General features: G+C 49.3%; 1 protein-coding gene across 1 annotated transcript in view; it reads right to left on the bottom strand.

The window, feature by feature from the left end:
- LOC309525799 (uncharacterized protein) overlaps positions 1–3,834 on the bottom strand; it is a 47,514-nt gene extending 43,680 nt beyond the window's left edge. The window contains exon 1 of the mRNA XM_082211382.1: positions 3,818–3,834. The gene's annotated coding sequence lies outside the window, so the exon portion shown is untranslated. The remainder of the gene's footprint in view (positions 1–3,817) is intronic.
- Positions 3,835–11,796: the final 7,962 nt, after the last annotated feature.

Here is an 11,796-nt window from a genome sequence, read left to right on the forward strand (position 1 = left end):
GAGAGGACCGCAAACTTTTTCAGTATGCGGCAACGGCCGCAAGAATTGTGCTAGCACAGAGATGGAAGCAGGAGGAAATTCCAACGGTGGAAGAGTGGAGAGAAAAATTGATAGAATATGTAGAATTGGATAAATTAACAGGGAAAATTAGATACACGAAAGACCAAAAGTTTATTCAAGACTGGGGGAAATTTGTGGGGTATCTGGAAAACAACTGTGATGTAAATACAACGCTGGTGGGTTTAAAAGAGGCACTGTAAAGAATTAATAAGTATTGTCGAATAGAAATAATGAAGGAAGGGAGGGAAAACGGCAATATGTAAGAACGGAATGCGTATGAAAGGGAAAACTACGAATGATTGTCAGTAACGTTGAAGGAAGTCCAAAATGGATAAGAATGTTATGATATGGATAAAAATGTATAACTGGTTGGAAACCAATAAAATTTTAAAATGCAAAAAAAAAAAAAAAAAAAAAGAAATTGTCCTTGGATGTATTTCTGCTTTTGTAATATTATTTAATAAATCCTTTGTTGTCCAGATCGTGTCGATTCGTCCCGCCCATTTATGTGGCTCTGAATAGTGTGTAAATTCTTTCTCTGTTGGATTCTTAAACCTCCAAGAGTCAAACAAATCCAGGAGTTCTATTAATTGGAAAAATGCAGTTGGGAGTTTGTTCTGCCTCTTTTCTTTCTTCTTTATTGTTCTTTCCATGTTTGGAGTAACTACCCCATTAAAATCTCCTAATAATATAATCCCCCCCCCCCTAGATATTCTATGACTTTTTCTTCCAAGGATTGATAGAATTCGGATTTTCTTTCATTTGGTGCATAAACTCCAATAACTATCACTTTTTCATTATTGATCTTAACTTCTATAATCACTGTTCGACCTTTTTCATCATTGTAAAGCAGTTTTGGCTCCAGCTGAGGTTTTACATAGATTACCACCCCTCTCTTTTTTTCTTTACTTGATGCAATAAACTCAAGCCCCAATCTTTTTTTTATTAATACTCTTTTATGTTTTTCCGCTGCATGGGTTTCTTACAGACAGATTAGATCATATTTTTGCTTTACCAGAATATGTTCCACCTTGTTCCTTTTTGATTTTTCATTTAAACCATTTACGTTCCAAGTAATAAATTTATAATCCATACTTTATTTCTCATGATACGTGAACGGATTAATAAAAAATAATAAATAAATAAATTTACACATTCAAGGTCTCAGTATACGTTTAATAAATTCCCTTCTTAGATCTGTCTCCTAAGTCTCAACTGTTTGTTCAATTTCCTCTGATTCTCCCAACAATTGCCTTTTCCCTCTGAGCTCTTTCCGGTACTTTCTCCAGAACTTGTCCGCATCTAATGCCAACAAGCACTTTCTACGTTTCCCTTTAAAGGGAGATGCCTTCAGGGTACTCCCACGTATAGTCCACTGCCTTTGCCTTTAGTGCCTCGGCTAGAGGTTTGTAAGATTCTCTCTTTTTTATCAATTGATTTGGAATAATCTTGTGGACAATAATATCATTTCCTTCCGACTTGAATTTCTTCTTGTTGCTAGCTTGTAAAATTCTATTTCTGAAATCCATAGAGTTAAAAGAGACCAAACAGTCAGCCGGCCAGTTATTTGCTTTTGCTGCATTAGATTTGACTCTAAATGCTTTTTCTATTTTTTGTGTTACTTCTGCTTCTTCTAGGTCTAACCAAGCTGCTAGCTCTTTTGAGATTTTTTTCTCAATTATTTCCTCTGCGTCCTCTGTTATTCCTCTGAATCTTAGGGTATTCTCCCTTCTCTGAATTTGCAACATCGCAATAGAGTCCAAAGTTGAATCTTGCTGCTTCTGCAATAGAAGCCGTAGCAGTAAAACGGAAAAATAGGAAAGCTGGCCAACATATAAAACACTTCTAAAAAATGAAGATAACAAAAAAAAATTTAAAAACTTTGAGGAAATAAGAGAACACATCTCAGACTGGTTCCAATACCATCAGTTATTTGAAAAATTTAAATCTGACAAACAAAGGGGGTTCTCAACAGAAATTTCCCGATTCGAATCTGATCTTGTAAATTCTAAAAGAAAAACTCTTTCCAAAACTTATCGACTCCTTCTTGACTGGACAGTCAAGGAGGAGGAGGTAACAGTGGCAATGGTGAAGTGGTCCCAGGATTTTGGCCATTCAATAACCATGGCCCAATGGGAAAATTTATGGAAGATCAATTGGAAATTCACAAATTGTTACACGATTAGAGAGAACTTTCAAAAAATGCAACATCAATGGTATCTAACACCATGGAAACTTTCAAAAATGTATAAAAATGTGTCAAGTAATTGTTGGAGATGCGGTGAATCAGGAACATTCTACCATATGTGGTGGACATGTAGGAAAATACAGGTATTCTGGGAGAGTAGCCATGTAGAACTGAAAGAAATGCTAAAGATCTCTTTCAATAAAAAACCAGAGGCCTACCTCCTGGGAATAACAGATTTGGCTATTCCACAAAAGAGGGAGGGTATCTTTTTATATGCAACGGTGGTAGCAAGAGTTTTGATTGCAGCAAAATGGAAGAGTAATGAAATCCCCTCTATACAAGATTGGATCCAAAAGCTGACAGAATATGCCGAATTAGATGGTTTATCAGAAAAAAATAAAGAATAAATCAAAACAGGAATTTGTTTCAAAATGGGAGGTTTTCAAAGATTATCTGAAAAATAAATACAGTAGTTTAAATTCTGTTGCAGCATTCGAGGAACTTCAGTAATACTTGCAAGGTAGATATAAGAAATTAGATTTATTGAGAATAAGTTTAATTATGATAAAAGTGTGTACTGGCAAAAAGTAATATGACTTTGAAATATGGAATAGACGGGAGGTTGGGTCTTTAGTGTTAAGACCATTAGATGTTTTATTGTTTGCTAAGAAAATTATGTGTATATGGTTATTTTTGTAATTTGTGTGTAATATGGTATTTGTGTGTGTGTGTTTTTTTCTTGTTGTATAAATAAAAAACTTTTTTTAAAAAAGGATCCCTGACTCCATTTTTCAGCCTGAATTGTAACTCAGAATCTCGATTGTAACTCAGTTCAGAACCTTCAGATCTATCCTCTGGTTGGCCATCTTCTGGAATATAAGCCAGACCTCATTAAGGGTATCATCCAGACCTTCATTTAGTGTGGGCACCTTGGATTTGGAGTCTAGGTATCAATCATAATCCCTGAAAACATGTCTCACACCCACCTGGACCTCCCAAGTGAGTCTGATCCTCTAGAGGAATCCTCTATGCTGCGGTGGGCACCTCTGGCCCTCCAGATGTGGTTGGACTCAAAGTACCGTCAGCCCAAGCAAGGATGGCCAATGGCCAGGGATGATGGGAGTTCTACTGGAACAACATCTGGAGGGACACACTTTCTCCATCTTCTAAAAAAGCTAAATATCTGTATTGTTTCCTCCTTCCTCCGTAATGTGTAACATCTTCTGATACACTCCAAGCAACTACACACATTCCCTAATCCTGCACCATTTACTTCCTGAGGTGGCTCCATTGTGTCCACCTTCTCAGAACCACCCACCATTTCAGTAGCAGTCCTTCAGTTCCCAGCTATTAGTCCCCCTCCCCTACGGAGGAATTATTCATCTGAATCCCAGGGGCTGGGAGTCCTGAGAGGGAAGACAGTTGTTGGCCCTGCTGGGGGGGGTTCTCCTTGGCTGGTCCTTGTGAGAAGAGGATGATGGACGAGGTGGGCCCTGATCCTAATACAGCAGGACAAAATGAAACGAGACCTACAAAGATACAGTCTCCCAGGCAAGAGGAACGACATACCTCTCAAAGTCTCTGTATTTTTCTGTTTCAAAGAAGGAGTTGAGCTCAGACTTGCAGATCAGATTCTCTCCTGTGCGGAATAAGTAAAACGGAAGTGCTATTTACGTCACTGGAAAAGTATTCAAAAATATTCATGTGTTGAAGAAAGTATAACAAAGTAGCTGATGTCCCGTTAAGAGCTTATAAAAGTATTATGGTCTCAGGATTTGTGGGCTGCTGGCTGAGGATGTGGACTGTGGAGCAGGAATACTCGCAATCTCCATTATCCTGAGAGCCTCTTTGTAGGTTTTGCATAGTTATTTTGGAATTCCTACCGCAATATCGGCTCTTAAAAAGTTACTGTCAGGGGTTCAGGAGCAGAGACGCAGAGAAGGGAGGAAGCAGAGAGCGAGGGGGAGGAATCCGAAGGGAAAATGAGTGATGATGACGACCCGAGATCTCCAAGCCTAAGCAGTGAGTCAGAGGACTCCCAAAAGGGAGCCCCAGTGAGCAGAGCAAGGGGGGGATCCGGGGGGACACCCCAGGAGGAAGGGAACAGAGGAGATTCAGAGAGCAGCAGCTGGAAGTCGGGACCCACGCTCATAACTGAGAGCGGCAGCAGCTGGAAGTCGGGACCCACGCTCAAGACTGAGAGCAGCAGGGAGGAAGGTAGCCAGGCATCGGGTTCCGGAGGCTGTCAGCAGGAGGGAGGGCACGAGTCAGGGGTGGTCACGCCCTCCTCAGAGAGCGAGGCAACGGTTAAGAGGAAAGTAGAGAGTTGGGCGCGCGCGCCAAGTTCAAATGCAGCGGAAGCTGGAGCAGTAAGCAGCCCGGAGAGTGAGCCAGGTCCTAAAGCCCGCCGCAAGGAGGCAGAAGGATCAGGGGGGTCAGCGTCAGAGGAGAGTAGAAGGGAGGAGGCCCAGGGGGGCAGAAGGACCCAGAGACGTAGGGAGAGGCGAAGGAGGTGGAGCAAGGCTAGGGTATTAAGCTGGTGTGCAAGAGGCGGGGACTCAGACGGGTCTTCGCCGACCTAGGGCAGAAGGTGTAGAGCTGCACGCTGCAGTTCGGAAATGAAACCTGTAACTTAATAAAGACTCTTATAAAGTGAACGCTGGCGGACTTGGTCCTATGTGAGCTGGGACTGGGTGGCAGCCCTGACAGTAAGACCCGTCTCACAAAAGCTTCGGACACCTGATATCTCGCAGCGGAGAGAGAGGCAGCTGGAGGAGGGGATCGGTGTTTGGGAGCAAGCTCACGACGGTTAGCAGAGATGACGGAAGCAGAGACAGTTGCAGCGCTGCAACAGGCAGTTACCCAATTGAACGCGGAGGTACTGGCATCCAAGAAGAGGGAGGAGGATGCGGCAGCCGCCTACAGAGATCTCCACGCCAGGTTTGAAGCATGGGTTAAACACGGGCAGCCAGGACCCAGACCGGAGGGGGTTGGGTTGGCACGGAGAGCAGGAGGGCTTGTGGCTCACTTCGATGGGAATTTACAACAGTACCCCAATTTTCGAGCAGACGTAATGTGCGCACTGCAACTGCTGGCAAAAGACTTTAGAGATGAGGAAGAGAAAGTGGGGTTCATACTATCCCATTTGCATGGGGATGCTAAAGCGTGGCTACGCAATTTGTGGAGGGATAAAGATCCGGCGCTTCAGAATGCAGATGCCTTTATCAAAGCGATGGATGCGTGTTTTTTGTCTACTATTGATGTGGATCTTGCCCGACGGGAGATTCATGGACTAAAACAAGGGAGGGCAAGCGTCCGGCAGTACCACGCCCGCTTTTTTGCGCTGGTCAGTGCCTTAGAGTGGGACCGGGATTCGCCCCCTGTCAGAGACCTGTTCTGGGAGGGTCTAAGCTCTGCGGTCAAGGATGAAATTGCAAGGGGGGAGAGGCCCCGAAGCACGCAGGAGGTGGTCCAAAGGGCGCTGACTGTGGGGGTGAGGCTGGAAGAACGTCCATGGTGCAGAGATGAAGGACGTGGAGGGCGCGAAGCAGCGAGAAGTTTCTCTTTCGTTCCAAGAGAAGCAGCGCGTGCGCAATCCACACCTCCGCCTGGAGGGGGAGGGGAACCGATGGAGGTTGGAGGTGCAAGGGCTCAGTCAGCAGCCAGAGCCCAAGCACCGACAGCAGTGAAAGCGAAGCCTCCTAGAGGGAACAGGAAGTGTTACATCTGCGAGGATCCAGGCCATTTGGCGAAAGAGTGTCCCCGGAGGCTCCACAAGCACACTGCAGCCTCAGCAATGGTGACTGCAGCAACGCAGCAAGGAGAACCACAGCAGGGAAACGACGATGTCTGGCTGGAGACAGAGGCACTGGGGCCCAGCCAGACGCATCAGTGAAGCAGTCCCCAGCGATCTTGCAACCCACGGACCCCCTCCCACCCAAACCAGTAGTGCAGCTCACAGCATCTCTCCAGCTACCCGATGGCGTCACTATCGAAGTGCCGCTTTCTGTGGATTCTGGAAGCAACGCAGACTTTATAGCGCAGGATTTTGTGGAGCAGCACGCTATACAGCTACTGCCTGCCACTCTGCCCCTGCAAGTCGTCACAGTGGATGGCAGAGAGTTGCTAGGGGGGCAGGTGGTGAAGCAAACGCCACCGATGGTGATGCGCCTTGGCAACCACAGGGAAGTCATCAGTTTTAATGTCACCCAACTGTCGGACACGCCCATTGTGTTGGGCATGAGTTGGCTGGACAGGCACAGTCCGACACTGGCTTGGTACCAGAGACAGCTGATCTTCGGCTCCTCTTATTGCGCAGAACACTGCATCCTGCCCAGACAGGAGGGAGAGGAGGAGGAATCACAACTGCAGTTGGGAACGTTGCAAGCAGTCCCCCACAAATACGCAGACTTTCTGGAGGTCTTCTGCGAGAAAGAGGCTGACAAGCTACCACCGCACAGGCAATATGACTGCAAGATTGACCTCCTACCAGGGGCGACGCTGCCGAAAGGGAAGCTGTATTCCATGTCTGAGGACGAATTACAGGAACTCAAACAGTTCATAGATCACAATTTGCAGCGCGGTTTCATCCGGGAGTCCAGGGCAGTAGGGGGCAGTCCTGTTTTCTTCGTGAAGAAGAAAGACACGCCCCAAAAAAGACTGGTGGTGGATTTTCGCCTCTTAAACAAGATGACCAAGCCTTCTGATTTCCCCATGCCCAGGATTGACGACCTACTAGCGACGGTGCGCAAGGGACGCGTGTTCACCGAGTTGGACCTGCGAGGTGCGTACAATCTCATCCGCATGAGGGAGGGCGATGAGTGGAAGACAGCCATGTTCACGCCTCTGGGCACCTACGAATACAGAGTGATGCCGTTTGGATTGCAAAACGGTTCTCACTGTTTCCAAGCTTTCATGCATCATGTGTTGGCGGGACTCCTTTACAAGAAGTGCGTCTGCTTTCTGGATGACATCCTGATATTCTCCGAATCGCAGCAAGCCCATGACCAAGATGTTCGGGAGGTGCTGGAGAGGCTGCAGCAGCATAGACTGTACGCCAAACTGGAGAAGTGCCAGTTCGACACGACGGAGGTGGATTTCTTGGGTTACAAGTTGTCGGACAAGGGGCTAGCCATGGACAGCGCCAAGGTTCGTGCGGTGTTGGATTGGAAGAGCCCGCGCAACCGGAAGGAGGTCCAGCGGTTTGTCGGCTTCGCCAACTTCTATCGCAAGTTTATCAAGGGGTTCGCGATGCAGACGGCGGCCATTACGGACACGCTAAGCTCCAAGAAAAAGAAATTCATCTGGACGGAGCAGGCGGAGCAGTCCTTTCAGGCACTCAAGCGTCTCTTCGCGTCGGAAGAGCAACTGCTGCATATCGACCCCAGCAGGCCGATGCGGGTAGAGACAGACGCGTCCGATAGAGCAGTGGGAGCTGTCCTGCTGCAAAGGGACCCACAGGGGGTCTGGAGGCCGGGAGCGTTCTACTCCAGAAAGCTCAGCAAGTCGGAGCAGAACTACACCATCTGGGACAGGGAGTTGCTGGCCATTCATGCAGCTTTCAAGGCGTGGAGGCACTTCCTGATCGGCGCCAAGCACACGGTGCAGGTCTGCACGGATCACAAGAATCTGGAGCACTGGCGCACGGCTCAGTTCCTGAACCAGAGGCAGATACGTTGGGCGGAGTTCTTTGCTGACTTCAATTTCCGAATAGAGTACGTCCCAGGCGACACCAACGTCATGGCGGATGCACTGTCCCGCAAACCGCAATACCTCGAAGAGGCGACGCCAGCGGCAGCCATGCACATCTTCGCGCCAACAGCGTGGGCGTGCGCTTCAGCCACAGTAGACCTGGATGCGGTGCGGCGGGCGTTGCAGGACGACTCCTTCGCGCAGGCGAAGATGGCAGAGGTGCACAAGGGCACGGCGAAGGGCGACGAGTTCCAGATACGAGACGGCTTGCTCTTACGTAAAGGGGCCATCTACGTGCCGGGAGACGAACTTCGCGCCAGGGTACTGCAGCAGCTGCACGACGCACCCACGGCCGGGCACTTTGGCACGGAAAAAACGGTGGAATTAGTCGCAAGGGACTTTTGGTGGCCCAGACTGAGAGGGGAAGTCGCGGACTACGTTGCGAGGTGCGACACCTGCCAGAGGGCCAAACCGGTGCACAAACCACCGGCGGGACTGCTGGAACCGCTGCAAACGCCGTTTGAACCGTGGGAGAGAGTGGCCCTGGACTTTGTTACGGATCTACCCAGCTCGAGAGGCAAGACAGCTGTACTAGTGGTGGTGGACTTGTTCACCAAGATGGCACATTTCATTCCGTGTGCGAAGGTGGCCACGGCGGAACAAACCGCCAAACTGTTCATAGATCACGTGTTCAAAGTGCATGGTCTGCCGCGGTCTATCCTGTCCGACCGCGGGCGCCAGTTCGTCTCGAATTTCTGGCAGAAGCTGATGAGTTTTCTAAATGTCAAGGTCGATCTGGCATCAGCAAGACACCCGCAGACCAACGGGCAAGCAGAGAGGGTCAATGCCATCATGCAGCAGTACCTGAGATGCTATGCCAATCAACAACCTGCGACCTGGGTGGATTACCTGCCGCTCGCCGAGTTCGCTTACAACAACACGAAGCACGTGTCCACAGGGGTGACGCCGTTCTTCGCCAACAATGGGAGGAATCCCAGAACCTTCCCGGGACGGGAGAGAGTGGGGGACGGAGAACCACAGACGGCGGACGCGTTCGCGTCAGAGTTGCAGGCGGTACACGATCAACTCAGACGGCAGCTGGAGCTAGCTAAGCACGCCTACAAGGTGCAAGCTGACAAGCACAGGCGGGTTGGCGAAGAGATCCAAGTGGGAGACTGGGTCTGGTTGGCAGCCCACGCAGTGCCGACCAGGTCACTAGCCAAGAAGAAGTTGGGGCACAAGCAAATTGGTCCGTACCAAGTCGAAGCACAGATCAACCCGGTAGCCTTCCGACTGGCGCTGCCGGAGGGTTCCAGAATGCATCCGGTGTTCCACAGGTCGGTGCTCACTCCCTACAAGGCACCTCACAGATTCCAGGAGCCAGGGACGGCACCGAGTCCGTTCCGGGAGCGGACGGAGACGCGAGGGGTGACGCAGCAAGACCCCATCAACGAGGTCACGGAGATTTTGGACTCCAGATGGGGGGAAGAGGGAGTCGAATACCTCCTAGCCAGAGAGGGCACCCGGGCCAGCGCCAATAGCTGGGTGCCAGACTACGCTTTGGAGGAACCCCTGCTCAAGGACGAGTTTCATGCCCTTTTCCCACACAGACCCATGCCAGCGAGCTTCTTCGACGACTGGCTGTTCACGCCCACACTTTCTTCCAGCACGTTCCATGGATTCGACTCGGACGGGGAACCCGCACTGAGCACCCGTTCCCCAGAAGGATCGCCGGCGGGTTCGGCGTCAGACACCTCGTATTGGTGGGACGATCGACCGGAGGAGCAATGGCGCCGGAAGTGGCTGGAGATGCCAGGTCGAGCGACCGACGCAGAGACTGACATGGACGTGTTCGGGGAGGACCTTGGGTTCGAGCACGGCGGTACAGAGATGGAAGCGGAACAGGTCAACGTCGGCGACCGCGAGGAGGAAGACTCGGAGGTCTTCAGTTGGCGGCCAACCACGGGGAGCGAACTGTATCCGGCATTCCCTCCCGTGATGATGGAGCACCCAGCACCCACACCTGAAAGCGGGGAGGGGGGAAAGGGGGGCTTCGAGGGGGGGATGGATGTCAGGGGTTCAGGAGCAGAGACGCAGAGAAGGGAGGAAGCAGAGAGCGAGGGGGAGGAATCCGAAGGGAAAATGAGTGATGATGACGACCCGAGATCTCCAAGCCTAAGCAGTGAGTCAGAGGACTCCCAAAAGGGAGCCCCAGTGAGCAGAGCAAGGGGGGGATCCGGGGGGACACCCCAGGAGGAAGGGAACAGAGGAGATTCAGAGAGCAGCAGCTGGAAGTCGGGACCCACGCTCATAACTGAGAGCGGCAGCAGCTGGAAGTCGGGACCCACGCTCAAGACTGAGAGCAGCAGGGAGGAAGGTAGCCAGGCATCGGGTTCCGGAGGCTGTCAGCAGGAGGGAGGGCACGAGTCAGGGGTGGTCACGCCCTCCTCAGAGAGCGAGGCAACGGTTAAGAGGAAAGTAGAGAGTTGGGCGCGCGCGCCAAGTTCAAATGCAGCGGAAGCTGGAGCAGTAAGCAGCCCGGAGAGTGAGCCAGGTCCTAAAGCCCGCCGCAAGGAGGCAGAAGGATCAGGGGGGTCAGCGTCAGAGGAGAGTAGAAGGGAGGAGGCCCAGGGGGGCAGAAGGACCCAGAGACGTAGGGAGAGGCGAAGGAGGTGGAGCAAGGCTAGGGTATTAAGCTGGTGTGCAAGAGGCGGGGACTCAGACGGGTCTTCGCCGACCTAGGGCAGAAGGTGTAGAGCTGCACGCTGCAGTTCGGAAATGAAACCTGTAACTTAATAAAGACTCTTATAAAGTGAACGCTGGCGGACTTGGTCCTATGTGAGCTGGGACTGGGTGGCAGCCCTGACAGTTACGGATGGAGAAAATTACACGGTTGCTGTAAACGATCATCCAACACACACTCACTCACATACAGTCTCTAATTTTGGCAAGCTCCTGTAATACTGGCAATTCCAGGCCTGCAGATGCACAGCGCTGAGTGTAGAGCTTCCAGCCACAGGTATTGTCTATCATGGAAATGCCCCAGACTGGGATGGATTATGGATCTTTGGATGCTGATAGATTGTATCTCACTCTGACATTGCCTACAATAAATAAAAGTAATAGAAATGCCTTCAGGATATACTTATATATAAACCCTGAAAGCCTTTCTATAGCATCCTTCTCCCACATTCCTGGATTGGTATATATACATCATCAGCACCACCAGCACCACCGATTAACCATGCAGTGGAAAGGATTATCTTTTAAAGAAAAATGGAACCCCAAATTGTTGTTTAAAGATGAGGAAGGGAGGTACACTGCAGTTGAAATTACGGCACAAGGCGATAAATTTCTTTTTCTGGGAATTTATGCACCAAATGATGGCAAAGTGGAATTTTTAAAGAATCTGGACTTAAAACTCATGGATTACAAACTGATTTTAATGGGAGACCTGAATGGAGTAGAATCAACATTAATGGATAAAACACAGGGTCAGAAAAATCCAAGTTCCGGCAGACTACCAAAGCTTTTCTTTGATATGAATGATAAATACGATTTGTGGGATATATGGAGGCTACGAAATCCAATGGAGAGAGATTTCACTTTTTTATCAAATTCAAATCGATCTTTCTCCCGAATCGACTATTTATGGATATCCAGAGATTTGGTTCCTAAGGTTACTAAAACAGAAATTTGCCCTAAGACTTGCTCAGATCATAATGCAGTGGTTTTGCAGATGAAATTATACCTGCAGGGTTCCTTTAGATGGAGGATGAATGATGAGTTGTTGAGGGATGAACAGATGATTAGTAAGGCCCAAAAGACTCTTAAAGATTATTTTGAACTAAATATGA

The sequence above is a fragment of the Podarcis vaucheri genome, assembly GCF_965113315.1.
Source record: "Podarcis vaucheri genome assembly, chromosome: 2".
NCBI lineage: Eukaryota > Metazoa > Chordata > Lepidosauria > Squamata > Lacertidae > Podarcis > Podarcis vaucheri.